This window comes from Furipterus horrens, unplaced genomic scaffold (genome assembly GCF_987537825.1).
Source record: "Furipterus horrens unplaced genomic scaffold, mFurHor1.1.pri manual_scaffold_5, whole genome shotgun sequence".
In the NCBI taxonomy this organism is placed as follows: Eukaryota; Metazoa; Chordata; class Mammalia; order Chiroptera; family Furipteridae; genus Furipterus; species Furipterus horrens.
In genome coordinates, this window is record NW_028327175.1 from 101,417,021 (window position 1) to 101,435,014 (window position 17,994).

A 17,994-nucleotide genomic window follows, 5' to 3' on the forward strand; every position below is an offset into this window, starting at 1 on the left:
GCTCAGTTGGTTAGAGCATCATCCTGTAAACTGAAAGGTCGTGGGTTTGAATCCTGGTCATGGCACATACTTGAGTTGAGGGTTTGATCCCTGGTCAGAGGCATATGAGAAGGCAGCCAATCAAGGTTTCTCTCTCACATCAATGTTTCTTTCTCTCTCCCTCTCCATGTCCCTCTACCTCTCTCTCTCTTCCCTTTCATCTCTCTCTAAAAGCAATGAAAAAAAAAGTCCTCAGGTGAGGATAAAAAAATAAGTCTCATAAGATGTGATTTTCAAGAGATAGTTAAAGCACAGAGGGAAAAAAAGATTGTTCAAAGAGAGAAACTAGGGAGATCATGAAAAGAAAGAGGCAAACGCATGAACTGCAGGACAGGGCTGGACAGGAAAACATGAGATAGAAAAGTGCTATGGGCTGAATTGGGTCTCCCAACAAATTCATGTGGTGAATTCCTAACCTCAGAATGTGACCGTATTTGGAGATAGGCTTTAAAGAGGTAATTAAGTTAAAACAAGGTCGAGTGGGCCCTGGTTCAATATAACTAGTGTCCTTACAAGAAGAGGAAATTTGAACACAGATGCACACAAAGGAAGACCATGTGAAGATACAGAGAAGACAGCCATCCGCAAACCAGGGAGACAGACCTGGCATAGATCCTCCCCTCAGAGGCCTCAGAAGGAACCGTCCTGCTGACACCTGGATCTTAGACTTCCAGACTCCAGGACTGAAATAAAACACATTTCTGTTGTTTAAACCACCCAGTCTGGGGTGCTTTATTACAGCAGCCCTAGGAAACTAATACCAAAATCTAAGAGGTGAGAATAAGCCAGCAGAGTTCATTCAGTGTAGTTCCTTAAGGAAAAGTTGGTGAGCAGTATCAAATATTGCCAAGTATGAGGAATGAGTTCACCTCGTTAGACTTGAAAGTAAGAATGGCAATGACCTTTGATAAGCAAGTTCATAATTTATTAAGTATCTAAGACTCATTATAATAGGGGACCAACCATAGGGTTGGCCAACAGCAAAGAGTTAAGGGACAAGACTAAAATGAGGTGAATGAGTGAGAACAGCAGGAGCAGACCCTCCGTTTCAGGAGCTTTGCAGTAAAGAGGGGGGTGAAATAGGATGGCAGCTGGGGAGGCAGTAAGGTCAAGCAAAGTTTGGGGGAAATCTACGTTCATGAGCTAAAGAAAGGAAAATTTGAGATTTGAGCTGAAGAGAAATGAAAACTGATTAGATTAATGGCACAGCTACAGTTTCCTTATAAAAGAGTGAGGATATTTCTTTGAAGCAGGAACGAAGGAGAAATTTTGAAGTAGAAAGGATGGAGAATGTTGAGGTCAAGGGAAGAGGTGACAAAGATCATGCTCTCAGTCTATGAAAGTCAGAGGCAAGGTCATCTGCTAAAAATGAATGTGGGGGAGGGGAGTAGAAGAGAAGAGATTCAGGGATATAGCCATAGGGAACAGGAGAAAAAATCAGCCAAAAGTTCAACAGAAAGATTAATAAAAATAATTTAGGACCCAACTGTAGTTGAACAACATAAAATTTAATGGAATCAATTTTGCTGAGAACTTGAGGAAGTAAATGGTTAATATTATTCTAGGTCAAGAGTTGCAGAGTGAATGCTGCAATAGGCCAGAAAGGTCAACAAGTACAGAGTTCTAGGGAATTCGAAACATGATTGAGGATTCTAGACTAAGCCTGATAACGACCTCTAAAGAGACAGAGTAACTTCAGGTTGGAAGTCAGAAAGAGGCAGTGACTAGTTATCCAGAAGCAGAATCAGCAAAGTATGACCAGTCCACCTCTGCCTTTGTACAGAAAGCTTTACTGCAACACAGCCCCACTCATTCAGTTACATCTTGTGCACGGTTGCTTTCCAGCTATAATCGCAGAACTGAGTAACTGCAAGAAGGACCGTATGACCTGCAAAGCCTAAAATATTTACTATCTGCTGCTTTACAGAAAATTTTTGCCAATCACTAAAGGAACAGGCTGTAGTGTGAAAATCAGGCAGTAACACCAGGCAAGCAAGGAGACGGAGCACCAAAACCAAGCCAGCTGGTGATCAAGACAATGGGCATGAGCTGGGGACAATGAGACATCAGGTGGCCCCAGCCCACGATCAAGGGCAGAGCAATCAAAGTAAGGACCGGACTCAGAAAACCCAGTCCAGAGAGCAGACCTGAAGTGAGAGAGAACTCCGGGGGTTCCATCTGTCCATCAGGTGCAGAACTCCCACTAGAGACTCATATTGGGGGAATGGTTTGGGGAGTGTAATCAGTCAACCTGAACAATCCAGCAAGAATGAGACACAGCAGAGGCACAGTCCCTGAAGCCCAGGACAACATGGGTAAATGGTGGCCACCGAAGGAGAATGAAGGCCAAAACTGAGTCCAGCAGTGAAGTCTGTAAGTCAGATGCAAAACAGGTATCTGGGGCTTACTGTACACATAGCTGCCCAAACTGATAGTCCAACCTTACTAATTGCTGTGGATTCTCTTCTTTATGAACTAGGGTTGGCCCACATGTGGGCCCATCAATGGACACATCTACAGAAAGCTGGACAAACAAAGGCTGAGGATACAAGACAGGGCCAACCAACACCAGCAGGACTAACTCCAATGTGTAAGGGAGCAGGCATCCGTGTGAAGGCAAAACGGTGCTCCATGAAGGAATGTCAGGGTCAAAGTCTGTGTTAAAATGTTCTGTGCAAGTCCTCTAAAGCCTCTCACATATCCTGAACATCAGCATTACAGAGGCAGTAGAGCCTAGTGGCATAAGAGCATAGCTCTCCGATTCAGGAGGCAAGCTTCACTACTCATTAGCTGTGTGACTTTTAGCAAGGTACGTATGCTATCTACCTCACCTCATGGGGTTGTTGAAAGGATTAAATGAGTTAACATATGTGAAGCACTTAGAAAGGAGTACTTACATAACCATTAGCTATAATTGTACTGCCTCAATCTTTATGCTAACTTCCATGTGCCCCTAAGTCTTTTCCTACTCTATTTAAAGACTTGATCTTCTAGGGCAAAATACACCCACCCTGAGAAAGCAATGTCCCTTTCAGTCCCTGAGCCTTCACGTGAAGTCAGTGTCCAAAGCATAAAGAGATAGGCAGGAAATTGTCCCTGTCAACACTGAAAGACTGAAACAGGTGCCTCTGAATGCTGACATACAGAAACAGGTGCCTTGAGTTGAAAAAAAAAAAGCAGAAAAAAAAGGGATCCAACAAAATATAACCTATTAGTCATCACATGCAGAACACATCACAGCTAGGTGATAAATGCCAAGAACATTAATTTTGAACTATTCTTACAACACATTTCGCCACAACATCAAGAAACCTATATGTCGAAAATGTTCATTATTTGTTTCGATGACAAGAGGAAAATATTTGGGGTGAAAATAGTAAATGTAATTATTTTGCATCAAGCAGAGTAGCCTGCATCAGCATCCCACCTGGGAACGAGCTGTTAAACATCTGTCAAGGTATCAACTCCAATTGCAGAGGCAAAGAACTTCGTCAAGCTTCTGTGCAGTTAACTAAAGTTGGCTGGAGGAAGGGGATGGAAAATCACAGGTATAATTAACAGCGATGTCTCTCAATTCACAGGCGCTTTCAATATGACTACATCCTCAGTCTTTCTGGATGTTTCTGTCTCACGACTCCCCTGCATGGGGAGCAGCATGAGGCTCCTTCTCCCCAGGCCTCCTCCTGCCAGGTCCCTCCTCCTGGTCTCAGGTCCACAGCAGCCCTGGCCTGATGATCTGTGACGCTGGATGAATCAGTTTCCTCCCTTTCAAAACCGAGGGGTTTAGGCTAAATAATTTCTAACGTCATTTGCAGCTCTCTGAGCCTCCGATTCTGACTCCATAAATACTGACCAGGGACAGGAGCATGCACTGGACTCCGAAGGACAAATAAGTGCAAGTGATTTGTAATCTTGATACTGGCTTTTGGGCTCCAATACTAGAGCAATAATGTTTAAGTACTCAGAAATGAACTTTTAATGAAAACTTAATTGCTCTATTATATACAATACAAAGGGAGAGAGGGGGACAGGGTCTGGGTTCCGTGTTCTCCAGCCCTGCCCTGAATGAACCAAAGAGGCTGTAACCCCATGAAAAAGCAATAGTTACAGAAGCCCTCCATGGGAAGTTAAACAAGTCAGGAACCTGATTCTCCTAAGTAGGCCTTGCTCCCCCCATGGCGGCCCCTGAGTAGCAGCAGCAGCCCCTGGAGCTTGTTAAAAATGCAGGCTCTAGGGCTGCACCAGACCTGGGCATCAGAATTTGCATTTAAACAACATCTCTAGGGGACTTGCGGGGCACCTCAGTTTGTCAAAAGCTGCCTAGAGCCCTGGTTCTCAAAGTTGACTCTACAGTGGAATCACAGAGGGTGGGTAGGGGTGCAGGGGAGCTGCGTCCCATCCCTCCCAAAAATCTGACATCACTTGTCTGGAATGTGATAGGGCACTGCAACTTCTTTATGGCTCCCCAGGGGACTCTAATGTGCAGCAACATTTGAGAAACACTGAACTACCGTCTCCACTTCCGGTTCTAAAACTCAAATCCAGGGCCAACCAACTTCCTTCTGGAGAGGTCTGTGTCACCTTTCCCAAGGACACAGCAGTGCCAGCCACTCCACTTGCTGGAGTTCGAATAGATGATGGGTCACCATCCCAAATCAGGACCTGCCTCCTGCGTTTCCCTTCCTGCCTGAGGTTGCTCCCTGGACCTCCCAGCTCCAGCACGATGTGGTCATTCCCAGAGAAAGCCACCTTTTAGCTTTTACTGTCTCTCTGTCTCTGTCTCTGTCTCTCTCTCTCAGCAACTGCACCATTCCAAACCAGAGGACAGAACTTCCTTTTTCAGCAACATCTTTCATGCAGGGATCTCCAAGCACATGGACCCCAGGGCCAGAGGCTTAAACAGGGGAGGGAGGAGAAGAGTCCATGGCCAGTGCTCCTTGCTTGAGTCCCTTCTGCTCTGCAAGATTCAGATTCAACCTGCACCAAAACTACAAATTTAAGGCTAAGATCTCTGAGTGAGGACCCATTGACAGTACCTGCCAGCGTTTATATTTCCCTCCTTTTTAATTTTTAAATTCCTGTCTTTTGAGGGCCCTATGGATTCTATGCCTCTGGGTTTCTGAAAGACACATTTATCTCTTTGCATGTGAGAAGCAGAGGACTTTGGTATTTATAAAAGATAACACAGGAGTCAAGCTAGGAACCAGCAGTACTTAAATCTACCAGAGCTCGGAAGTGGGTTAGCACCCATGCAACTAACTTGAGGATTGGGTCTTGGAGTGAAAAGAGAACCACCACTCTCAGCTGAGGGAAGATGGTCTGCTACCAGCAAGTGACTCAAGAAGGGAAGGGACTGGGGACAACCCACAAAACAGACTTGAAAACAGTCCCCGAGAAGAAATTGTTCTAGTTCTACATCCATGACTGCCCAGACAAAAAGTGATTTAACTAGTTAAAGCGACTTCACAAAGACAGATTCTGCTCTTCCTTGCAGAAAGTTTGCTAGTCTTTGAGAGGCAAGGGCAGATGCAGAGTTTAGGTAGGGTGTCACGTGCCTCTGGAGCTAGACCGTGGCGGAAGTGGATCCCACCTGCCACAGGCTAACCTGGGACCTTGGGCAAGTTACCCAACCTCGCTGCATCTTCATTTCATCATCTGTAAAATGGGGAAATATTAATAATCAGAGGTTGATTAATACTTGTCACTTTCTGCTGGATGTGGAATGTATGTTTACGTGTCTGTGTATTAAATGAATCAGCAACCATACACCAGATTGAACAGCGGAGCAATTGGTTTTAAGGACAAGCAGTAGGAATGCTAGAGGCTGAAATGCTGCATCGATGTGCAGTACAGATGTTTGGGGTTTTCTCACCAGGCTATAAAAATGTTTACACAGTTGTTAGGCCTGTTATCAGCACACAAGCAGATTACAGTCTACAGAATAAATGAACAGCTCAAAAACCCTCCCATTTTTCATTAGACTCAGAGTGCTTTCCTAAGTCTTCAGTTTGCAAAATGAATACATTTTTTAACAATGCAAAGCCACTGCAGAGAGCAGGGAAGAGGTACTAGAGCGAGGAAATCAACTCGGTTTGACAGCACGCGCGTCATTTACTCCGTCTGGTCCTCATTTTTCCCATCTGTAAAATGAGATAACCAAGGCCCGCTTCCCCTTAAACTCCATGGTTCTATTACTTTACAATCATTCTCATCTAAGCACATATTGGCTCTTCTCTCCACCAAGAAAGGATGTCTGTGATTAAAATAATGATGGGAGTGCAGTAATTCTGCTGAATCGCATAATGAGACCAAAGCAACACTATTCAATTGCACCAAAACTGGGTTTCATTCCCAGCACTTCAGCCCCAAACCCCGTCTGCATGGCGAGACCACACAGATGTACGGCTCCTCCCAAACACAACAATGGCTCTAAGTAACATCTCATTGAATGTTTTTCTTTTACTGTTTTCAAAGGATAGTATTCCATTGTAACAAATTTGCCACCAAAATAATTAGCTAAGCTCCCTCATTTGTACTTCTAAATTTTCATATTGGCTAACTTGTTCATGAAAAACTGCAAGTGATTTGTAATCATGATACCAACTTTTGGGCTCCAATACTAGAGCAATATATTTAAATGCTCATAAATGAACTCTTAATGAATCTTTAATTGCTCGATTCTTTGTAAGTATAAAGTAGCTTTCAGTGAACACTGAATAACAAAAAGATTCAGCTTCTCTGAATTAAATTATGTATTCAAGTTTCCTAATGACTTGGTTTTAGAGAGGAAAAGGTCATCTAGGTTTCAAGCTGTAGAGGAAGGAATTTTGGAGAGTAATTTGGAGATAGAGTAAGTTGTTACAGCAATATTTCAAAATCCTTCAACAAAATATAGATGTATATTTGAAATGCATAGGGGAGGATTCTAACAATATATATATAGAAATGTTAATAGTCTGGGGAATGAAAGTACAGAAAAGCACTACCATCTTTTTATGTAACATTTCTGTATTGCTTTAATTTTTGAAAAGAATGTTTGCTTTCAGAACTAAAATATTTTTAAGAGTAAAACAAAGAGCCACCTATTCGGGCAGCTGGTGCAAAGTATTTCCAGAAATAAAATGGTAGGAAAAAGTGTTTAGTAGATATACGTCTCACAACACCCTATTCAAGATATTTGTGGTCATCAGTGTCTCCATTTCCACACAATTTTTTTTTCAGATTATTAAATAAATGTGTGCTCATTTTCAAAAATAAAAATCATTCAAAATGCCAGTATCTTTGGACAAGCAGTGGGAACACTGTTAGTCTACTTATTCCCATTATTCTTCTAAAATATGGTTTTGTCTGCTCCCACACTTAATTGGTACATTAGAAACCACTAAATTAAGGTCACCAAAGCATTTTCTCTCCATCTGTTACTCTTAAACATTACACATTTCATTTTACATTCTAATAAAGACTCACTTTATTGTACCAAGATAGTACATAAAGAATGCACAGCTGCCAGTATGATCTTTTGAAAACGTGATTTAAGTCACTTCACTCTCCCATTTATAATAAAACCCTCCAGTGGCTTCCATCAAACTCAAACTCTGTGGTGTGACCTCTGAGGCCCCCCATGAACTACCCCCTGCTTCTCTGAACTCATCTCCTCCCATACCAGCCTCCTTCCTGTTCTTCTAATGCATCCAGCTCATTCAAGCCTCAGGACCTCTGCCCTGGATGTTCTCACTGCCTGGAAGTTCTTCTCCAGATTTCCCCTCAACTTACCCTACTTAAATATGGCTCCTCAGTAAAAACTTTCTTGACCACCTAATCTGAAGGAGCCACTGCACCTGTCTCTATTATATCAACTAGTTTTATTTCCTATCTTTTTATTATCTTATACCACTAGAATATGAGCATAACCACCTCTGCCTCCTAATTCACCATTTTCCTCAATATCTAAGCCAGAGATGCGTAATAAATATTGGATGAGTGAATGAAATGGTATTAAAAGTACCCAGATTTGTGGGGCATGAGATAAAGTAATTACTTGAATGGTCTTATTGACAGCAGCACAGCCCCTTAATGAGACTTAAAAAAAAAAAATAGGTCGTCATCTTCTCAGAGAGCCTGGTCACAGAGAGCTGCCCACAGCCCTGCCAGGGGAGGAAATAAGGGAGTTATTTAGTCTTGGGCACAGTTTCATTTTTTAAAATCCACCCCATTACCTAAATCAGAAACCCAGTAGTCCCACTGTGCCCTTCCCTTTCTCCTACCTCTGCATCAATTAATCAATAAGTCTTACCAATGTCCCCTCCTGTAGAGTACATGCCCAACAACTAAGTCACCATGTTTTCACAGAATCGTTCCAGTTTCCTTCAGAAAACTACCTCTCCCCATTCCAATGACCTTTCAGAAAACTACTACATATGAAGATCCAAAGCTATGCCAAGTAGACATTTCCTCTGAGCATTGTGAATGTAGCAGAATAATACTACAATGATGATGGTGATTACACTGATGCTGATGGTGGTGATGTAATGATGATGGAGGAGGAGGAAAAGGTTGGCGATAATTTTCTTCCATAGTAACACCTAAGAGAAATAATTCCTGCTGCCAAGATCCACTTGATTGCCTAATCCCCATCTGCTCCAAGCTGCAGGTGTGTCCTCAGTCCTGTGAGTTCCCATCAATACGTACTGCTAACACATTGTCTTTGCTTTAGCTGTTATACAGAGTCGGTACCTGTTGGCTTGCAACCTAGGAACCCTGAGAATTATCCTGAATGTTTGCCCAATCTATCTCCTCTGCTCCAGACCCCCACACAGCCTCAGCACTAGCCACCTCACTGGTAACCTCACCTCTGCTCTTCTTACTGCCAAATCCATTGTCTGCAAGGTCCCCAACCAGACTTACCTAAAACTCAAATCTGACCATGCTGCCCACCCCCTGATGGGGAAATACTGAGCAGCCCCCCCACCACACGAGCCCCATCCTGACCAAAGGCCTCCATCTATCTATCATTCCAGCCTCTTCTCTTGTCACTCCCCGACTCAACCTTTAAGTTCCAGGAACTCCAAACTACCAGCTGCTTCCTCATCTTTCCTACATGTCTTTTTTGAACTCTTGCCCTGTGCGCATGCACGCTGTTTCCTCTGCACTGGGACACACCCACTTAAGGCTGACCACTTCATAATCACCCTTTAAGCTCAGCTCACACACCACTTCCATTCTAGGCTAGCTGCCTTCTGTCTCTGCTCACAAATGTGTACCCCCTAATACATGGTCTGCCTTCTCCACTCATCTGTGAATTTTTTGATGGCACACACTGTGTCATATTTATCTCAATATTCATACCACATAACAGGCACTAACTACTTTTTTGTTAGATGATGTATTAACTAACCATTTGTTAGATGATTTTGTTTAAATGATTAAAAACACAATTCACTTTGAAAACGCAGACCAGATGCAACAATTGTGTTTTCATTTTCCTCCTTTCTAAGCACATTCAGAATTACTCTCAAACTGAGCGACAGAGGGATCAGCCTAGGCTCCTGTCATCTTGAAGATGGTTTCATTGCTTGAGAGCCAGGGTGCACACAGTTTTAACAAGCATCAGAGGCTATTGCTCATTGCACTGAACTAATGGTTCAGGATGGAAAGACATTTCAGACACTGACTACATTAGTTTAAGCCTCAAGTGAAGGGCAAAGATGCCACCCACCCCACACTAATGCGAGCACAGATGGGGAACGTGAAAACAAACAAAGAAGCAGTAGCCTATAATCAAAGCAAATCTGAACTCAAACCTCACCTGGCTGGAGGATGGACACCCCTGGAGGGAGGGACTCCTCCCCTGACCCACTGCACAAAGTCCTGCTCCTCCCATGTCTGAGCTTCCTCACCAGAAATGAGGAATGAGATGCTGACCTAGATTTGCTCAGCAGACACAGACAGGGCACCCACTATGGGTCTGACTCTAAAGAGGCACCAAAAGTCAAAGGTTACTAAAATACTCTTCGGATCATAAGAAGCAGTGTGGAAAGAGTCCCAGACTTATCAGAAAGCTCAGCCTCTTAGAATCAAACCATAACCCTGCCTCTTACTCACAAGCTACGCAGCCCCGGGAAAGTTATTTAACCTCCCTTAGCAACAGTTTCCGAATATGAAAAATGAGGATTATGTGAGTTCAAATGTGTGAAAGCGTCTTGCACCAAGTAGGGGCTCAGAAGAGGGTCTTCAAAGGCCTTCAATGTCCAAAGTTCTAGCAGAGCCAACAGAATTCCTCTCAAGATAAGAACTAGCGCCCCCTTCTGCCACCCAAGAGCACTGCATGGACTATCAGAAGGGGACTGCGCTGGCAGGGCCTGGACCGCAGGCTCAAGTACCAGTGCACAGACACCTCTCTTGCTGGCTGATGACGTAGGAGCACACTGTCCACTCGCTATGGAAAAGAAATTTCTAGATTGGAGCCCAACCCTCCCCAATATTAAGCACTGACCACAGGCCTCCCACCAAGGATTTAAATGCTAAAGTCAACCAAGCAGCTGCCACACACGCCCTCATTCCATCCCAATCAATCCCCACCATCCCTTACAGAGGAAAGGAAGTGGTGTGTTTTCATCAAGTCTTGCCCATCATTTTCTCCACAGAACCAGCTGAATTAAATTATTTTCTTTCTAAAAAGCCCTTATTCTGCACCCTCACCGAAGGCCTGATTACTGGCAATAGTTACGTCCTGAGTTCAGAGAAAGGTGATCTTGATGAACAATTCTAAGAGGATTTAGCGCTCCGCCAATAAAATAGCCTCGGGATTGGGTTTCTGGAGAGTTTTGTTTTCATTACTCCACTTGGATATATCCAGTAACCAACTTCAGTGTCGTAGACCAGCTTCTCAGTCAACAGAGCTGTTCCTCAGGCAGCTCGTGCCATGAAAAGCCCACACTTCTGCAGTGAGCTCAGAAAGGAAGGCCACGCTGCAGTCTTCCAGCAGGGCAGGCCGCTGGGGGGGACGCAGCCCAGGGGCATCCACGGGCATTCATGGGGGCCACCACCAACTGCCTAAGGGACTAGCAAAGTTGTGCAGCTCCTGGAGCCCAGGAATGAATCCTAAACTGAGTGTCACAACAGAGCTGCAAGCAGAGTGAAGGTCTCAGTTGCCATCTCAGCTTCAGTCAAAATCTCAGAGACCTAAGTAGCCAATAAAAGTGGACTCCACCAGCACTTCCTTCCACCCCACGAAGATGAAGTAAAAGCCACCAACAAGCCAAGGAGGAGAGCTGGACTCCAGCTTTGATTTAAAACAAAAAACAAAAACAAAAAACTGTCCTGCTCTAGCCTCAAGACAATTTCACACCAAATGGCTTCAAAACCCTTTCCAAAGCTCTGGTGACTGAACTGAAAAAGAGTATCTTTTTGACTGAAAATCAGCAGTTAAAGAAGCAGAATATGAAAACCCTGAGAGTTATGAGTGCTCGCATTTGTACAAATGTCGTGTGTGTGTGGACATACAGAGAGCAGAAATCTAACCATTCTTGTAGAGAAGGTCACCTCACTTCTGTCATGAGGCTGCTCTTGTTCACTCTACAATGTAGTTATTATTAATACTAATCAGACTTCACGACCTAACACAGTCACACGAAGTCGGCACTGAGCCGCTCTTCTCCGGCCCCAGGAAAGTCGTCTTTTTCTGCGGAAACCAGGCTCAGGGGCTGGTGATGGCGCCCCAGTCTTGACACCCAAGGAACTGCAGTCACTGGTTCACCTGGGCGAAGGGCTTCAAACCAATGGCAAGGAATGCGCCTTCCTCAGCCTCTCCTCCCCAAGCAAAAAGAGCAGTGGGAAATGCTGCTGCGGATGGGGGCAGAGGGCGCACGTGGCTGGCGCCTAGGAGGCAAAGCGCATCCCTTAGTCCACCCTCCGCACCACTGTCCCGCCGCTGTGAGACGTTCCCACTCGCCCTAGCCCCCAGCCCCGTCCCAGAACTACCTGCTGCTGCCTAGGAGCCCTCAGGCCAAGTCCAAGGAAGTTCACTCCCTGTGGCGCCAGTCCAGGGAGGCTAGAACGCGCGTTTCAAAGCGAACTACCCTGAGAGCCGGAACCCGCCGCTGCCCAGGTGCCGGACCCATGGAGCTGCTTGGGGCCCAGGGACCAGCTTAGCAGCGACCAGGTCCCATTCTGGGTTGCCAGAGGCCTTTCCAGTTATCCAGCACTCCGCAGGGCCCCAGACCCCGGTCGGGTGGGGGCCAGGAGCGTGCGCCTAGGAGGGCGAGCAGTCCGCGCTAGGGACTGGAGGTGGAGGCAATCCTGCCTCCTGCCTGCCACCTCCCGCCTCGCCTGATCGCCATGACTCCCGGCTTTCTGAAGACCTGGAAGCCGCGCTGCTCTCCCACCTGGGCTCCGGTGTGGCTTCCCTGCCCTCCTTTCCCTTCCCACGTCCCAGGCGCCCGGCTCCCAACCTATACAGCCCGCACAGTTCCGAGACACCCAGGTGGGACACCCACTGCCCTTTCCCAGCCCCACGCCCCCGGCAGGCGTCCAGGAACCACCCCAAGGGAGAGCAAGGTGGCTCAGGCAAGCTGGGATGCCCTCCGTCCGGGCCAACAGGTATGGGAAGCACTGTCGGCCACCCGCCTGCCCGCCCACTCCATGGACCGGGGCTGCGACAGCTATGGGCTTTGGGCACCGAGGACAGGGGCGAGAACGCACGGGGAAGGCGAGGTTAGGAGACTAGGGGAGGCAGCAAGCGGGCAGCGGCACTCACCTCTCCCAGGGCCGGGGCCGGCAGCGCGGGCCCGCAGCCCCGAAGCGGGTTTCCGAGGCGCCGAGGCGCGGTGGTGGGGGCTCCCTCCGAGGGCCCCAGGGAGGGGGCAGCACGGATGCAGGCGCCGGCGGGCAGCTCTCGGCTGCACGCTCACACACCCAGCCGGCAGCCGCGTCTCCGAGCCGGCATCCTCGTTGCCGCCGGCTCCCACGGCACCCCAGGCCGTTCCCCAAGCGCTCGCCGAGCCGGCACGAGCCCCTCGTCGGCTAGGAGCGCTCTCTGGGTGTGTGCCTCCCTGTCCTTGTCCTCGGCTCCCGTCTGGGGACGCGTGCCCCACACCCCGGCACAGCGCGCTCCTCTACCCCTCCCGTTCCCGCTGGCCGTGCAGAGCCCCGGCGCGCGGGCTCAGCCCATGTGCGCGGCTGCCTCGCTGCGCCTGGGAACCCAGTGGCCGAGGCTCCGCTGGAGTTGCGCGCCCTAGAAACTCCATGCAGCTTCGGCCTCCTCCCCAGCTCCTCCCCGGCGGGCCCCCCGGGGCCTGGAGGCCTCCTGCAGTGCCCTCACCGCTCTGCCTTAGCACGCGAGGGGAGCTGGGGTTCGGGGCTCGCCTCGGCAGCCCGCGCCACGCTTCTCCCAGGGTCGGGGAGTCCCCCACCCCCACCCCCACTCTGTCGCCTTGCCAATAACCAAGCTCCTTTGGTTTCCAGGCAGCGCAACCTGAGGAACGCCTCGGCGCGCGCACCCTCACACTCACGCGCACACACACAGGCGCACGCGGGGGTCGAGCTGGAGCTTGGCAGACGGTCCTCCTTCCTTTCCTACCCAAAGAAGCTGCCCACGTTAACTCTGGCAAACTGCTGCTCCGCCGTATTGGACAACTCACCCAGGCGCCCCCCACCTTAACTACTTCATCCCCGATGTCTACAACCCTGGGCCACAATCACACCTGCGTCCACGCTGAGCAGCCGAAATGGATGGAGGAAGTGGAGGGTTGGCGGGCCCACCCCACCACTATATAGGGAGGCACGTCTTTGGCCACCGCCCACTAGCCTCCAAGGTCAAACTGTAGATTTGATGAGGGAGAGAGAGTGCTTGGACACAGGTGTGAGCTAGGAATCTTGAAGACTATCTGCAACCTGGCGGGCAGTGACCTCTGTCAAGTCCATTCACAGACTGAGCTCTTTTTTCTCTTCTGCCCCATGTCTCAAGGACAGCATATTAGCTTAGTTTAGAGTCTCCAGTCACCTTCCCTAGTCCCCACTTGTCTGCCTCTCATGTGCCCAGAGGCTGAGAGAATACACAGTGAAATGAAGGTTTGTGTTGTAAGTAAAAATAAAAATAGCAAGGTGGATCTCAGGCTGTCCCATAGACAGTCAGAAGCCTGCCAGTTCCTTTCTACTCCTCCCTGAGTGTGCCAACAGAGGACAACCCACCAGGCTGGAGCAAGCTAATCTTTATTTACAGCACCCTACAGGTTCTCCCATTTCTTGCCCGCTCTAGGTGTCAGGAAGACTGCTCACCAGTCTTCAGACAACTCCAGTTCCCAGAATCAAAGAAGAGATACAGCATAAAGATTCTTACACCAAAGGAAAACGAAGCAGGCAATACTGCACAAGCGTCTGTACAAACAGCTCAGCCATCCCCTCTCCGCTGGCTGGTGCAGCTGCCAAGGAAGTGTGGACATTGGCACAGCCAGCCAGCAGCACAAGTTACTCAAGATCCCCTCCTTATCTGCATCTCCTGGGCTCACAGCCTGGGCGTGGTTCCTGAGTCCCTCCAGCACTCGTTGTGGGTACCGCGCCTTTGTCATTTAGTATTTGCTACCCTGTATTATTACTATATTTTCTTGTACCAACTCCACTTCCCAAGTTACCTAACTTTTGAGCCACTGGCTGAATCTTATATATATAGTTCAGAGATGTGTATAGAAGGCATTTCCAAGGGTTTCCATGAAGGGTCATGGTTAGATGAACTGACAGAGTTGGTGGGGTCTTGGTGTGATCTTTCCCTCTGATCTGTTAGTTTGGATGAAAGCTGTTATCAATCTTCTAACAATCTGTTGCTGAATTCGAAAAGATAACTTTCTCATTCTGGTATCTCCAAGCAATTGTTTGTCACTTTCTGGATGGCAACTGTGTCACCAAAGCCCCTTTGCCAGTCTGTATACACACCTGTTAGAATGTAGCAGTCACCATTTAACCAGGGTGGAACACATCTATCAGAAGTTCTCTGCTCTCGCTTACTGCCTGTGTGAATTTGGGCAAGTTGTTCTTTCTAAATCTCAATTGTCCTCATCTGTAAAATGGGAATAATGACAGTATTTACCCCCCATAAGGTTGTTGTGAAGATTCAATGTGATAACATGAATAACAGTTCACTCAGCCAACTCAGTTCCAGGCATAACATAAGCTTTCAACAAATGTTAGCATAAATCAGTGAGTAATTGATACACACCAAAGACATTGCTTTGGAAGGGGGTGGGGTGGGAATTGAGGATACTAGGCTCAAGGGACCTCAAGTACTAGAGAAGCCAGGTGTCAAACTTCTGTGAGCATGTCAAATGCAGTTTCCTGGTCCTGACCAACTATGATGATTTTGAGACTTCCACGTTAAGGGAGTTGCAGTTTCACAGGCCCTGATAGACCGGCTCCAACTTTTATTCTTTTGTTCATTATATATGTATTAAAGGTCAAGATGCCTTTTATTAAAGTGCCAAAGAAAATCTTGTACCATTGTAAGAATGGGAGCTCAAATCACCATAGAACAAAATGGGTTGGGATGGACTTCCCTTTATCAAAAATTTGCAACTGGACTTAGCATAAATACTCTTTCCAACCCAGAATAATTCAGCCCTCCAGGGAACAGCTAGGAATAAGCGTTAACTTTTTTCAACCAACTGTCTCTAGCTTTGGGACTCAGTGGTACACCAATCAGACACCTGGACAATTGCTACCTTATCTCATAGTAATAATTTTCTAACATGGCCAGTCATTTCTGCCTCTACCTCTTCCCTTCCCCCACCTCGCCTTCCTCCTTTTGTTTCACCTTCATAAATAAATCCAATTCCAGTGCCCAAGACAGCCAAGGGTAGAGAGTGATGAAATGGCATGTTACATTCTGAATAGATATAGGCAGAAAACAAAACAGTATTTAGGCAAGCATATGTTGGAGGGTAAAGTTTTCGTGTATTCCATTAGATACAAAGCATAGACTACTTTGGATTATTTGTGGCACACATTCTCTACTTTGAGACAAGAGGTTTTAGAGTGGTTTGTTAGGCAGCACCAGATAACCAGAATGGAATTTGGTATCTGGAAGTAGAGTACTGCTGTAACAAAAACTTAAAATGCTGACTTTGGGACTGGAAAATGGGGAGAAGCTAGAAGTGCCTTGAAAGACCCTTATCGAAAACTGGAAGATAACAGAAGACTCTTGGAGGGGACTTGAAGAACACCAAGAAAACTGTTGATGGCAGCTGGGGAAAAGAGCACCTGAGTCACATACTGGTATAACAGCAAAACTGTTGCCTGTAATAATGCGACAAATGTACCGAATACCTAATGAGCTCATGGATCTGACCAGGGAGGGTTCCAAGTTGAATGAGAAAGTGTCAACTGAGTTTTTCTAGTTGCCTGTGCTAAAAGACCAGCAGAGATGAGTTAAAGAAGAAACTACTTTGTTTTTTTGAGTAAGACTTAGAGGAAATAGAAAGAACCAGGGCTTGCTAAATCAGACAAGATAACTTTCTCATTCTAGTATCTCCAAGCAAACACTTCAAATCCAGGGCAGTAAAATGTGGTCTCCAGCTAAAGATGAAGTTAAGGATGGGGCTATAAGATCCCTTGTTAAAACTTCACACATATTTAAGGGTGTGTCTGAAAGAGCTTTTGAGGATCTTACAGACATGGTCTCTCAGCAGCCTCCCTTGGGACTGAAGATAGAGAAGAGCCTATTTTTAATGAGGTTTGTAAGTATGGCTTTTGTCTGATGGGTGTATTCTAATTTGAATTACAGGAAGGCTTCAATGTTTTTAGAGAAAGTACAGTAGTCCCTCTCTATATCGCAATTCACTTATCGCGGCCTCACTGTACCGCGGGATTTTTTAAAATATTATATTTAGTTTTTGGGAGAGGATGGTGGAGGAGTGAGGGGAGGCTGCGTTTTCAGGCTCCCGAGACCCATCTGCAGTTTGGGCTGGTTGCAGACAGAACATCTCAGTGAGCAGCTGGACACTGGCAGGAGTCGAGCCTTGGCACTGCTGGATTAGAGAAAAACCATCTGGGAACAACCTGTTTAGTGAGGATAGCGGAGGAAAAGGGGACGAAACGGGATTCCTGACGGGGGCGGCTGCCCGAGCTGAGGCTGGAAGTACACAAAGGCTTTTTGGCGACCACAGGCTGCCCCAGAGAGGAGTCGGGAGGAGAGCGGATCTCTGCCCTCTGGCAGAGACGGGACTCGACCAAGTGGCATGGGCGCTGAAGGACAGGAGACAGCGTGCTGCCGGGCAAGTGAGAACATAATTCTCCTTTATATTTTTCTCTAGTGGACGGTGGAGAGGGGAGGAAAGTTTGGGGGTGGTAGGCCATTCTTGAGGAGCGCGGGCGTGGTGGCGCGCTCATCCACTCCCGAACCCTACCCTTGGGTCCCGGTGGGGGGGGGGGGCGCATAGGGAAGTGCTCTCATTCACTGGCCCAGGTGTGTGGGGCAGTGAGTCCAGACCTCCCTCGGACACTCCCCAACGGTCATAAGATCAGTGCCCCAACGGGCACAGGGAGGGCCCACTGAACACGCAGAGGACCATGCGCAGATACCCCTAGACAGCTCCCGTGGGCGCCGGGCCCCAGGCCAGAAAGCAGACAACTAGCGCAGGCTCTGTTTGTGCCGGCCCAGATGGGTGAGGGAAGGCGGGCGGCTGCAGCACAAGAACAGCGGCGGCAGCGACTCACTGACGCTCACTTCCACTGAGCACAAGTGTCCGGGGCCCTGCCCTAAGAGGCTAGAGACCAACTCCCGGAGCTCGGCTCAGTGGAACTAAGGGCACGGGCACACGAGTGTGAAAACACCTCAGCCCGGGGACAATGGGCGCCAATCGCAGGGCAAGCTCTCGGCTGCCCGCATGTGCAGGGGTGCGCGCACACGCTCGTGCAAGGATACCTCAGCTGGCTGCAGTGGGCAGCAAGGGAACACGCCGTGCCGGCAAC

The 17,994-nt window shown here is 47.6% G+C and overlaps 1 protein-coding gene across 4 annotated transcripts in view; it reads right to left on the reverse strand.

The window, feature by feature from the left end:
- CALN1 (calneuron 1) overlaps positions 1 to 17,994 on the reverse strand; it is a 508,279-nt gene that overhangs the window by 362,181 nt on the left and 128,104 nt on the right. Inside the window, exon 1 of one of the 4 annotated variants that reach the window (XM_090279125.1) lies at positions 12,794 to 12,874. The exons of the other annotated variants lie outside the window; for them this stretch is intronic. The gene's annotated coding sequence lies outside the window, so the exon portion shown is untranslated. Of the gene's footprint in view, positions 1 to 12,793; positions 12,875 to 17,994 lie in introns of those variants that run through there. 4 annotated transcript variants of the gene reach the window in all.